Below are 13133 nucleotides of genomic sequence, written 5' to 3'. Positions count from 1 at the left end.
AATGACTAGTTCAGGTGTCAATAACTGTCCTTAATTCAACCTGCTAATTTATAGGAAGGCTACAAACTGTCTTGCTACCACTTGATACTTGGATGCTTCTATTTTAACATGAGAAAACATGTTAATCTCAGAGATACTGAAGACACAGCATCCCTGCATGTGAGCAGAGTTCCTGAAGAAGCTTCATGGAGAAGCAGAGATGCCATAAAGTCCATTTTAAGAAAAGAGTGCCAACACTCTTTCATATTTAAGTTTGGATCTGAGCCTTCCCATAATTTGGAAATACAAACTTCCCAATTCAAACCTCTCTCAATTGTTTTGCTGTTTAGGGTAAGACAAGGCTCGCTTGGATAAGCATGGAATTATACTGTTCCAGAATGAGTTCACAAAAGATGACAGCTCTGGTCAGTTCAGCACCAGGCTCTCTGCTGCCCAGAGGACTAGCCCAAATCACGCTTCAGCTGATAGAGCCTGTTCCATCAACTCCCTCTGCTAGTGTGTTCAAAAGAACAAAGGCTCTCCCACAGAGCAAGAACTAACAAACCTCAAGCAGCTATTTGTCCTCTCCAAGAGGCTTTCCTGGCTCTTGTACCAGGCAATATGTTAAAACAGCAGCTCTGCTCTAGTCAAAGTTAATAAAAATTCAGGGATTCTATCTGTGAAAACAATTTGAAGCAGCACAGCTATGCAGGGCTTGACATACCCCAGCTCTTGGGAACTCTGGACCCAATCCAGCTTGTTACAGTTCTTTTCTGTCTGGACCCATCACGGTATAACATGGTGATCTGGGTTGTGTTCTGTAGTGACAGGCTATGACCAACTCCCTCTGAATTCAGAGGGAACTAGTTACACGTGGCAGCTAAAGAGTCAGGCTCCTGGATTACCAGCTACTTGTACCTTTAAAGCATTTATTTTTCTTATTCAGCATTTCTGTTTTCCATATGAAAGTGTAAAGACATTCAGGATAATTTGACATTCTCTCATAGCATTGCTTTTCAAGGCCAAGTAGTAGTAAAATTTTTTTCAACTAAGTAGGACTTGGGATTATTTTCTGGAAATCACGAGAGTGATGCTGCAAACAGATTCTTTTTATAAAGAGTTTCCTTCCATATATGTTTCCATTATAGCTCTTGCAAGCCTAAGCAAGGTGAAAATTACAGTAAAAACTTAAGGGCTTCATTTCAAAAGGAGATACCTTTACTAAATTCTACATTCTTTCAGTTAACTATTACAAACATACATATTTATGCAATAACACACACATAGGCAAGGCAAGAAGAGAAGTAAAGCAAAGTTTCTTTTCCAGTTTCTTTGTGGAATGTTTACCACTGTGGTTCAGAACTCTAGTTTTTCAAAAGGTCAAGTGAAAAAAAAAAAAAAAAAAAAGACTACTTGAAAATGACAGGATCATTGGAGAAAGATCATTACCAAACAGCATATTGATGTGTTTGCCCAGCATCTTTTTTTAATTATTTTGTCTGCTTTGCAATAATTTTTGCTTACATGTTCATAAATAATTTAGAGTTGTGCTTTAAAATACACTATTATTCAAATGAGAAAAAGGGGTGCTTATTTTAAAGCAAGCAGTAACTACAAGAAAGTAAAAATAAATTAAATGGAATAAGTTTCCAGGGATCTTTTGCCCTCTTCTCCTCTTCTACTGACTATCTAAGGAGCCTCTAAATTTGGCAAAACTGAACAGTAACACCTGAAATTCTCCATCTTTTTCTCTTTAGTGATATTCTCTCTTCTCTTTCCTTAAGCAAGGCGGATGAACACCTCTTTTTCCTGTTACAGCAGATGCCTTACTCTTCAAAGGCCACTATATGACACACCAACTTTAGCAAAATGGCATCAGCAAAGAACTGTTTCAGCCACCACTAATCTGATACGCACACTTTGGAAAGATGTAGCCGGAAGCACTTTCAGATCAACCTGCCACTCTGCAGTATCTTTCTGAGTTCACACAGAGAGGCTTTGTCTTCCAGTACCTTGATAGACACTGTGAGAACATTTTATGCTTTGTCCAGAAATTTCTCTTCTTCACTTTTTCCATGCTTTTTCGCCCTGGTGGGAAAGCTAGTACGGGAGGTAGGTCATCATGTTTAAATAAGGATCATTGTATAGTCCTAGAACAAAAGAAAGGAAAGATGACCCATACTGAAGTATTTGGTCAGAGGAGTTAGCTGTTCTTCCTTCTAGGAGACACACAATGTTTCTACCATCAAAAGTAGCATGACTTCTGTTGGAGACTCTTGCCAGTGCCTTTATCACAGCTACTTCCCTGCACAGGAAACAAAGCTGTTGCACACATATGATAGGTTTATACTCTACAAAAGTATTAGTTACTGTGCTTATCTGACACAGACGTGGCATGTCAGGCAAATCCTGCCAATTCCATTCTGGTTTTTAAGGGAATCCAAGAAAGAAAGAGGCTAAGATGTGGCTGCAGGCTTGATGAATTGCTCCTGCCAGGCATATCCAGCTTTCAGGCTCACTGGCTGAGCACCTGTACACTAGCATAGCATAGCCACCTCTCCCACTGAAGAAGTATGTGAAAGAGTGAGGACATAGAGACTCCTCACCACCCTTGGTCTGGTGGATACTCCTAGTATTTACAGAAGTTCTCAAAGGTAGCACCAAAGAGGAACAACGAGAGAGCTGCATCCATAGCCTGATAGTCACCTGCTTGGGTTGCCTTACATTCCTGTCAGAGTAGAGTGAGTCAGCATTAGTCAACTCCAGAGGGAACATTTATGGAGAAAGGTTTTTCCTTCAAATGCATAAACAGTGTCTGTGAATGACATTTCTGCTGAGCGCACCTGAGGTAGATTCCTTCCATATTCCAAATTCACCAGCTGATTTACTACAATTAGCACCTGTATGTGTATATAACACAGAAGGTAGGTACAGGTCCCCAGCAGTCTAAATCAAGAGCTGAATCATAGCAAAAAAAAAAAAAACCAAAACCAAAAACAACCAACCAAACAAACAAAAAACCCACCAAAATCCAAAAGCCAACCCCAAACCCCCTGAAAACCCAAAATAAGCAAACAAAAACAACCCCATCACATGACACACTTACATCACCCCTCTCCCCTTATTTTGATCTTTTCAGCAATCACTGAGCCCCACATGCCTAAACAACACTCCAGTGACAAATCAAAGGACAAGGAAAAAATTCTGTTTTAAAAAAAAAAAAAAAAAAAAAAGACTTTAACTTTGGTCTCAAGTTCATAATCAGCCTGCAATTAGAATACACTTTAGAATAATTTCAGTATTTCATCAACAGAATTTTGAAAGAACACAGATGGATTCTTCATTTAGTTCTTGATCTTAGCTGAGAAACAAATGCACTTTTAAATAATTCGTCAGTTACTGACTTTAAGATGAGTCTTGTGAATCTTCCTCAAGGCAGAGGTCATAAGAATGGACATTCAAAATGCAACGTACTCAGGTGAGCTACTCTTTCTCTAAAATTTATTTCTAGTTGGGAAAGGTATTTTTGTTACATTTTTCATTCTCATGTTTGGAATACTTGGGAATACACCTTGATAAATAATGTTGATGCAGTCTTCATTTTGCCTGTAAACTGTGATTAGTACTCCAAGCTATTCACAGTGACAGATACATCATAACAGTTCATAAAATAATGGTTATTCTTAACTTATCCATATCCTGGAAAGGAACCTGAACATCAAACCTAAAGATGACTTTTAAAAAAAAAAAAATCTGTTTCTAAAACCATGCTGTTTAACCTCAAAGATACAACTTATTTATTGACTTAGGGTTCCTTAGAGGTTAAGCAGGTAATCCATGGAGACTGTTCCATAACTTTTCCTTAGCTGCCATTTATTAAATATGTTCCATCTCATGAACTATGAATCATTTCATTTTTAAGCACTCTTTTATTTCCTTTAAATTTACCTAAAACTTTATTAGATTCAGTCAGTACAGCCCTGACAGACAGCCCACATATATTTAAAAAATTCCCAGTGGAGAAGCATAAAACATTTAAAATCTATATTTGATCTGACAACAGCAGCACTGTGTTTGAATTAGAAACAGATTAGACATAATTGAAGATAAAGAGGACACAAGCATCACTCCCATTTTGGTGGAGTGGGCTTTAAATTATCAGATTCATCCAGAATACATTACTGAGAAACATTGAATTGTTATCTTTAGACAGCCTTTTCTAAGAGTTTACAATTTCTCAGTTCAGTGAAGCTTGCCACCAGCTTGTTATCAGAACAAAAAACGAAAAATCATTCAGTTCAGAGCACAGAACTGATCTCACCTCCAAAAGTACACGTTTTCTTCTGATAACAGACACTTCTTTGGACTGCAGAGGTACCACTTCATGCTTTACAGTGAAGACAATCTTTTTTAAGATTCTCCCACTTTTCAGGTAATTCCTAACACATTACAAGTAGATGTTGTTTGTTCAGTTTGCAGAGCCAACAACCCTCCCCACAGAGAAACATACATACACATACTTTCATTCTCCCCTCATCTCCCTGATTTTTCAAAAAAAGGAAAAAAGATTAGTTGACTTTGTATCATTCCTTCCCTACATCCTTACGCAGTGACAAACACGGACTCATTACTTAGGGTAATTTGCAAAATGTAATTTACACAAAAGATTAAAGTTTGTTTACAATATCCTGCGTTTTCTAGTTAGAACATGTTTATGTATATTAAATTTGGAAATAAACCTCAACAATATAAAAAACCCACACCAGTGATGCAACTCACTATAAAACAGTTTGATAAATGCATTATTATTTTGACCCACCTGTAAGAAGGGTGCAAAAATGCACACAGTGACAACTGAATGTATTAGTAAGTCACAAACTCAGTGTTGTGATTTGCTTAACCTGCCTAGCTCTCAGCAAGGGTGTGCTTGACCCCAGTCTGGTCCCAAAAGAGTCATATTCTTTACATTGCTTTTAGACATCCCAAAGGCTCATCTTCTCTACAAGATATACCTGTAGCTGACAAAAAGGTCAGCTACGAGCATCGTTAAATATGAACAAGGACTTGCTCACAACATGCATAATTAGACACTGTAGTTTAAAGGCAGCTACACAAAGATAAATAGGGGCTTTGTTGTTGTTTTGGAAAACTTACATAGGGCTTGTGCAAACATTTGTGTTTACTTTGAATGTCATTCTACATAATTCCACAATTCTGTAACACAGTTGAACTTCACTGCCTCCTTGCAAGTCATATTGTTGAAAAAGGTTTCCAATCACTATTTGAAGCAAGTTGGCTAGAAGTTTAATAAACACTAGCAATCCTCTGACAATGCATTCATAAATAAGAACACAATGAAATATCTGTCTGTAAACTGCACTTTAAAAAAGATATTTCCTTGGTGAACTTTATTTTTCAGCTGCATTAAAAGGCATGAAAGATTAGAATTGAAAAGCAAACAAATTATTTGGAAAGATTCTCCATTTTCATACGCAGTGTAAGTCTTTGCACTTCCTGCAAATCATGCTAGGGAAAAAAATAACTACAGAAACACCTTTAGTCATTTGGAAAAATCAGGTTGAAAGCAAAGCTCCGATTCATAAAGAACTAGTGTTTTACATACTAAAACAGACAAATATTATATTGGTGCTATTTTTACTGCTTCTACTTTTGGTCTGTCAACACTTCCCTAATTAAAGTTATATTAAAAAGCATGGCTCAAATTTTCAAGAAGATGATCTTCAATTTGCGTGTACCACCTGAGACCGTTTCTGCACCTCTGTGTGCAAGCAGGCACACACTCATCAGGGAGCAGCAAGGGCTGCCTGCTTCCCAGGGGAAGGCGAGCCAGGAGCAGAAGGTCACCCAGCACAGACAATGCCCTCACCAACCTAGGGCACAGTCCCACGGGGCCTTAAGCATAGCAGCAGTGTTGGTGCTTGTAACTGGGTGCATCAACAGCCCCAGTCACAGCCAGCAATGAACCGGGTCCTGGGTCCCTCCAGGAGGTACAGCCAGCAGGGGTAAGAGGGACAGAGACAGGGACAAGCTACAGCGTACAGCCGTGGGGGTCTACCCAGGAAAGCATATCTACCTAGAGCATTGGGCCAGGTCCAGGGCTAGACTCGAAAACAAGCACACCTGCCATGCAGCTCAGAGTGAGACTGAAGGCTCAGGGCTTCAGTGGACTCCCTTGGGTGTGGGCTGGAGCCCCCAGGTGAGGCTGGGCAGGACCATTAAGGGCCTATTAGAGCACTCAGGACCCTGACAGTTTGCACACAAGCAAAGTAATTAAGCTGCCAATTACCTGACCTACCTGCACAAACAAGGAATGCCTTGATCCTGCAAGATTAAGACTACTCAGCAGATTTTTACAGGATCAGGATTTAACCTGCCTCAGGTTATGCACAGAAAAAACTTTTAATTTCAGGGATGGAGGCAGAATTGAGACATTTTCAGTAGCTGCTTGCCAGGTCTTATTTATGAAAACTAAAATCAAGTGTACCCTGTGAGTTTCTTAGCTAAGATCAGTTGGAAGAGAAATTTTCATTTAACTAGAAATGTTCACGTTTCAAAAGTTAGTTTTGTCCCAGTGGGGCAGTAGAAAAAACCAACCTTTCAACAGTTTTTATTCAAAAATACGTATAAATCAAAATGCAGCAGTGGATTACCCCATGTTTCATGCATTCATCTGGAATGTGAGAGAGCACTGACCAAGGTTCTGCTGTAAATCAGACACTGAATTAAGTCCACCATATCTCACATCCCACTCTGAACCCCCATGACCAAGAATCTTTGGATATATGAGCCATGTGGTCCCTCTGTATCTCCCAAGGATTGGACAAGAGCGTGTGTTACGTTTGTGCCTCTGCATTTCAGGTTTAAGTGAAATGCAAGCACAAACACATAAATAAAAGTAAAAATTTCCAGGTATTGTTTCTAGGACATGTTTGTGCATGGTTAACCTGGAAATCCTATTCTGTGGAAGGCAAATCACATAACCTAACGCTCCTGTCTGGCCTTAAAATCTATGATTCATTAATAAAGGAGATCCATAATTAAAAATTGCATTAAAAACTGCTTTTAGCTTATGACTGCTTGGGTGAAAACACTACCTCCCACTGACAAATAAGTATTTCTCCTAAACATTTTAATTGATTCCTAGGAGGACAATGCTGGAAGAGCACTGATAAACATTTCTCATTAAGTGTCTTGAATGAAACTTGAGAACACTAAGAAAAACCTACAGTGTCCCTATTCTAGACCCAATTAAGTCAACGGAGTATTTATCTTAGAATTGGAAACAGATGGCAGATATAATACTATATTTAAAAACATATCCAGTAAAAAAGTGTCCAAGGTAAACATGTCTACAAAAAAATAAAAATCACATGAGCTCATTTAGGGTTATTTTTATTCTTGCTCCTGTTTAAGCATGTGCCAGTTTTCTAGATGTTATGTTGAATCCTTACCTCCAGTTCTGCATAGGATCCTCACGCCCAGTTCTGGCAGCTGCTATCCACAAGTTCTCAAGAGGTCAGTTTAAGACTTTGGAAAGGTCATCTATGGCTTTCTGGTCCTGTATAGCCATTGGATGTCCTATTATTTCACCCAGAGCTGTGCACTCACCTCCTCACACTTTCTTAGTCAAACCTGTCTCTGGTTTCATGAATGACTCTCTTCATTCAGTAACACTAATAATATGTAATGAAGAAAACGTCAAGTTAATTACCACGGAGCACCTGAAAACTTAAGGCAAACCATACCATTTGTATTAATGAACGAGTAAATACAATCAAATCAAATATAGAAGCATTGTGTCAAGGCTTGGTTGGTGGGCTTTTTTTCTCATTCTAAACAAGAGAGAATTGCATTTCACACATAAGACAAGATATTCTTGAGAAATATCATGGACTCATTTACACTTGACCACCTCTTCCTTTTCTGCATCTACTGCATGTGCTTCAAGTAGAAACCTTATTCGGGTTCTCAGTGCTGCAGAATCAGGGGCGAGGACATGCTGTCTGACAGCAGGAAATAGTTCAGGTGGGCATCTGAGGGGATGGGTACAGCACTGTGATCCACATCCATCTTTTAGAAGAGTCCAGGATTGCCACTGATTTCAAAGAGCTCTTCTCCCAGAGAACAGATCTTCAGAATACCATACACAGCCAATTTTCAGTCTAGACACCAGCTCTCATGCTCTAAACAGTCTTGCTCTAGTTTTTCAGCATGGTGAGAAATGCCATTTCAAAGTGCATTTAAAAATAAATTTATACCAAAGATGACACAGAAATGTTAAAAGTCCTTAATACAGTAATGAGTAGAAAATCCAGTTCACACCAATCAAAGAAGAAATAACTATTTCTATGAATAGAACTATGAACACGTTAAAAACATCCACATTGTTGTGAATTTGACGTTTATCCAGAAGAAATTTAAGGCCAAAGAAGTTTTGCCTGTTGTCCCAAGGAAACATCCAAGGCAGCAGGGAGACCAAAGTCTGCAAAAAAATCTCTACTGTCTCGTAGCTAAAAGGGATTGGACAGGATTTAAAGAGATCCTCCAGTCTTTCATTCTGAATTTAAATACAAATATACAGAGGAGGATTACATATCTATATTTTTGTGTGTGTGTGTGTGTGTGTACATACACATAAAAATATATATGAAACAGAAACCAGAGAAGCTTGCCTAAACCTGAACTGTTTTCTTTAAAAATTCGGTCCAATTTTAACTAAATTCACCAATTATATTTAAAAGGCTTATGGTCAACTTGATTTGAAACACCTATTTAAAAATCTTCTGATTTTAAGATTCACTAACTTCTTTAGAATATTGGCTCTAAAGGAAAAAAACTCATGATGAACACTAGATTTTAAACAAATCAACAAAATAATGTAATTATTTATATTTCCTTGATAGCCACAAGAAAGAAAAGTAAAGAAACCTCTGCAAAAATGGAAATAACTGTTCTTTAGAATGCACTAAGACTCATGAACATTTTGGAAGCTCATAATTTTCATAGAATTACAGCTCCCCTTTACTAAGAAATTGTTGACAGAGCAGAAACTGCTTCACACATCCAATTTCATCATCCATCCATTAAGTACCACTATTTGTTAAAGTGTTGCTCCAGAACATAAACAGTGACCAAGTTCCCCTTCTTCATAGCTACTTAACTTATTTCTTCCAGGGTATCCATCTGATCTACATCATGCTAAATGAACATCCAAAAGTGAAAAAGCAGTGGAGGCAAAGATTAAATTTAAGAAAGAAAAAAAGGCCTTAAAGCCAAGTCACATGCCAAGACCCAAGATATTACAGTGATGGCAATGACAATTATAACTTGTCAGTTAGCAGCAAGTTTCCTGTCTCTCCTAGAAACAAGTTAATAGGAAATGACTGCTTGGATACTAATTTCTCAAGTATTGTAATTTCTGTTTCACGCATCACACTAACATCAAAAATTGAAAGTACCTACTGTCATCAGCCAGACACAAAACATTGCACTTGTTATTACTCACATCCTCCAACATGTTGATTTAACTTAGAACACTTGCTAGTGAGATGGGTTGTTTCAGATCCTTATGACCATCAGTGTCACTTTCCAGTAGAGCTCAAAAAATTGGAATCTTCAGTCCAGGCATCTTCACCAAGAGTTTCCTTTAGTCCATGAACAGATTTCTAATCTCTTGGAGAGATGATGAATGTATCTCAACTGGCTGGACTGTTATGGCTAGTAGAGTGTTCAGTGAGGTTCACAAACTCCACTCTTTCTAACACTGAGGTTGAAGGCATTGCTTTGCTGGTAAAGGTAACGGACTCACTAAAGCCCAGAATGAAAACTAAGGACCCTTCCTGCTTCTAAGGGTACCAGTGAAGCACAGTTTACAAATACAAGCTGTTGCCTATTGCAAATAACACAATAATTTCCATTTCCACAGACTGCATCACCTGGTGAAAAAAGAAGAAAGAGGAAATTCAACATCCATAGAGCACAGATTATGTGAACAAGGTTCTGTGTGTCTGAGAACACAGTTTAGGACCTTTGTTTCCATTGTTTTCTCTTTGGTCCTAGCTTTAAAAAAGCCAGCCCAGCAGTGACAGACTCATAATGAACAGGTAAGTTCTCCTGTCCACTCAACAGGCAGGACTGGTAAAGCTTCACATCCTTGCTGCTGAGTACTGTGGAATCAGTAGCCATGAAGTTTGGAGAAAATCAAGCTGGAAAAAGCCAGAATAGCTTCAGGAACAGAGTTTCTGGGCTGACTAACTATTTGGTCCTGTCCTCTTCTGTCTTTTCCTTTGCTATCTCTCTCCTCACCTTGTCATTTTTCCAGCTGCTTCCTTTTCCATTTTCCCCTGACCTATAAACATCCCTTCTTTTCTCAACTGCTATTTTACCCTTCCTTAGTTTACTTTTCACTATTATACAGTGTAACCAATTTACAGTTAATCTATTTTTCCCTGGATAAACTGTGATATTTTGATATATTTATTTATTGATATTTGCTTCCATTTCATATTAAAAAAAAAATTGAAAAAGGAAGAAATTGCATGAAGATTGTCCTGCTAGTCTGGCAAAAATAGTCTTGCAAAAAAACTTGCATCAACATTAAATCTCTAGAAAAGTGTTTCACTGTAATTCACAAACCACTTTTGTCTGTTTTCTGTGGACATAACCTCACAGCTTCTAGAGAAGAAAAGTGTTGTGGATATATAAGCTCAGTGGTACTTGCGGATCTGGGAACAGAAACAGTGTTGGGTGTCCTGATGAGAAATGAGGCACCAAGAGAGCAAACATTCAACCAATAATCTTAAAGAAACAAACAGTTCTTGAGAAATACCCAGCCTGGAATACAGCTATAAAAGTCAAATGCTCAGACACCAAATGCTCAGCAATACACGCACTGTAAAGCCGAAGACTGCCTGTGCACAATACACAAACAAAAGTGGAAGGTAAATTCATGAACCAGCTTTGCAGACAGTCCATTCAGCTGCAGACTTCAGTGCAGCTGAAGAGAAATGCACTCTCAATTGGGTAAATGAACCAGAAGAAGTTAAAAAAAAAAAGTTAGCCAATATCATTCAAAAAATGTGTGCTGGTGGCTGATGGAAATGACTGGATACATTCATAAAACAAGAGAGGCAGAGGTTAAGGAGAGCAGAATATGACAGCTCACAGTGAACACATGGGGAAAAGCCTCACAGCCTCTCTTGAGATATTATCCTTCTTGGCATAAACCATTGGATAGGGGTGACTCAGCTGGGAAAACAACTACATACAAATGCCTAGAGGAAAGGTCAATTGTGACACTTTTTTAAAAAGAAAGGAAAAGTAGCAGTAGTAACAATACCTGAAAAAGGTCTTTTTCCAAGGTATTTGACAAATCTGTCTACAGATGATGCAGTATCATAGATGTTTTTTATTAGTTCCTCCATAATATCACAGAAATTGCCATTGACATTAAGTCCACAGAAGGTTTAAAAGTCATTTCATTGCTATTAAGAACCAGCTGCACTTCAAATAAAAGAGTGGATTTAAATGTTGTCTCAGTGTTTTCAGTCAGATACTGAAGAAAACACTTGATAGCTTTGAACAGCCCATCTACAATCATGTGGTCTATGCATTCAGTGTAGAGTTTCCATTCATCAGAAAGAGGATCTGCCTGGAGCAAATACTGATTGTCCTGGAAAGAGTAATTTAGAGAATCAGTAACAGAGGTTTAGAATTGCTCTTCCCAGTGTGGATTTCTTATCCCAGCTAACTGATCAGTCCAGGAATAAAGGAACTCTCACTTTGATGAAGAAAAGCATTCCCACTATTTACAACATAATTACCTTTTCATTGTAACTTTTACAAGTACATCTGGAACTAATTACTGAAAGCTATTTCCCTTTGGAGTTAGATTTGCATCAGCAAGTGCAAATATTTGAAAACAGTTTTAGCTTTTACTTAATCCTGGTTTTCCTAAGTATTTACACCTGTTTAGCGACAATAGCTACTCCCAGGACAAAATATTTCCTGGGCCTACTGTCATGTAGACTATCTGGTGGATCTTTTCTACTGTTTCTTGAATCATACTCCATAGTTTGAACATTTCTTCTTCTTCTTCTTTTTTTTTTTTTTTGCCACCAAAGGATAGAAGAAAGGATTTCTGCCATCTTTTTCTTGACAAAAAAAAGGGTTTGACTCTATATACAACATCCAATTTCACATTATGCTTGAATATTCAGATTCTCTCATCCACATTTTAAACAAGTCTCCCTGTCTGCTCATTACAGTCCCAGCGATCTGCACTCTCCCAAGTCAGAGGCAGGCATCAGTTGTTTGTCAAAACTCTCCAATTCATGTATTCTGCTTCTCTTTGCAGCATGGTCTTCTCCAGCCTCTGGCACAGCTTTGTAATTACAGTTAAATTTGCAGTATAAGGAGAGTAAGAAAAACTCTTACTCTAAGATTATCAGAACTATTTTTTATCAGATTCTTTCCTTCTTTGTTCAGTCTATTTAGTCAAGAAACCTTGATAAATCAATTGTACCAAAACTGAGTTTACCTGTTATGCTGCAGTACACCACTGATCTTTTCCCTTACGAAAAAAAGAAAAGGATGAGAATCAAGTGTACTCAAACTTCTAGTTTTAAAAACATCTAATGCCAGGTTCTCAAAGAATTCAACCTTGTTCTTACTAAATCAGCAGAGTCTGCATCCTATTTATACATTAGTGGAGAATCCATGTAAACAAAATGTGCCAGGATAGCCTGTAAATTGAACATTTCTGCCTGTCCATAAGATGGATGAGTGGGCAGGACAAGTGTCTTTATACTGCAGCTCCTTCTTTATCTTTCTGCCATAGCTTCTATGTGAAATACCTATATTTTAGTTCACAGACAATACAGCCAAACCGGTAGAATTCTGAATGCGGATGTTACCCTGTTTCAAAACTGGATTATATCAGCCTGTTCCTGTTACGTAACAATCTGTTTAGACCCTAGGAAAGTCTATTTTACTGGCTGTCCATATGCAGACTAGAACCATTTTAACTAAAATCAATCCAACATCACAACTTTGATTAAAAAGGTCCATATTAACTTTTACAGAAAAATCCAGCATGTATCTGCACAGTTCCTGAGATGCCATTTCCATCAGCA

This window comes from Haliaeetus leucocephalus, unplaced genomic scaffold (genome assembly GCF_000737465.1).
Source record: "Haliaeetus leucocephalus isolate CR32 unplaced genomic scaffold, Haliaeetus_leucocephalus-4.0 Scaffold1, whole genome shotgun sequence".
NCBI lineage: Eukaryota > Metazoa > Chordata > Aves > Accipitriformes > Accipitridae > Haliaeetus > Haliaeetus leucocephalus.
This window is presented reverse-complemented; position numbering follows the sequence as displayed.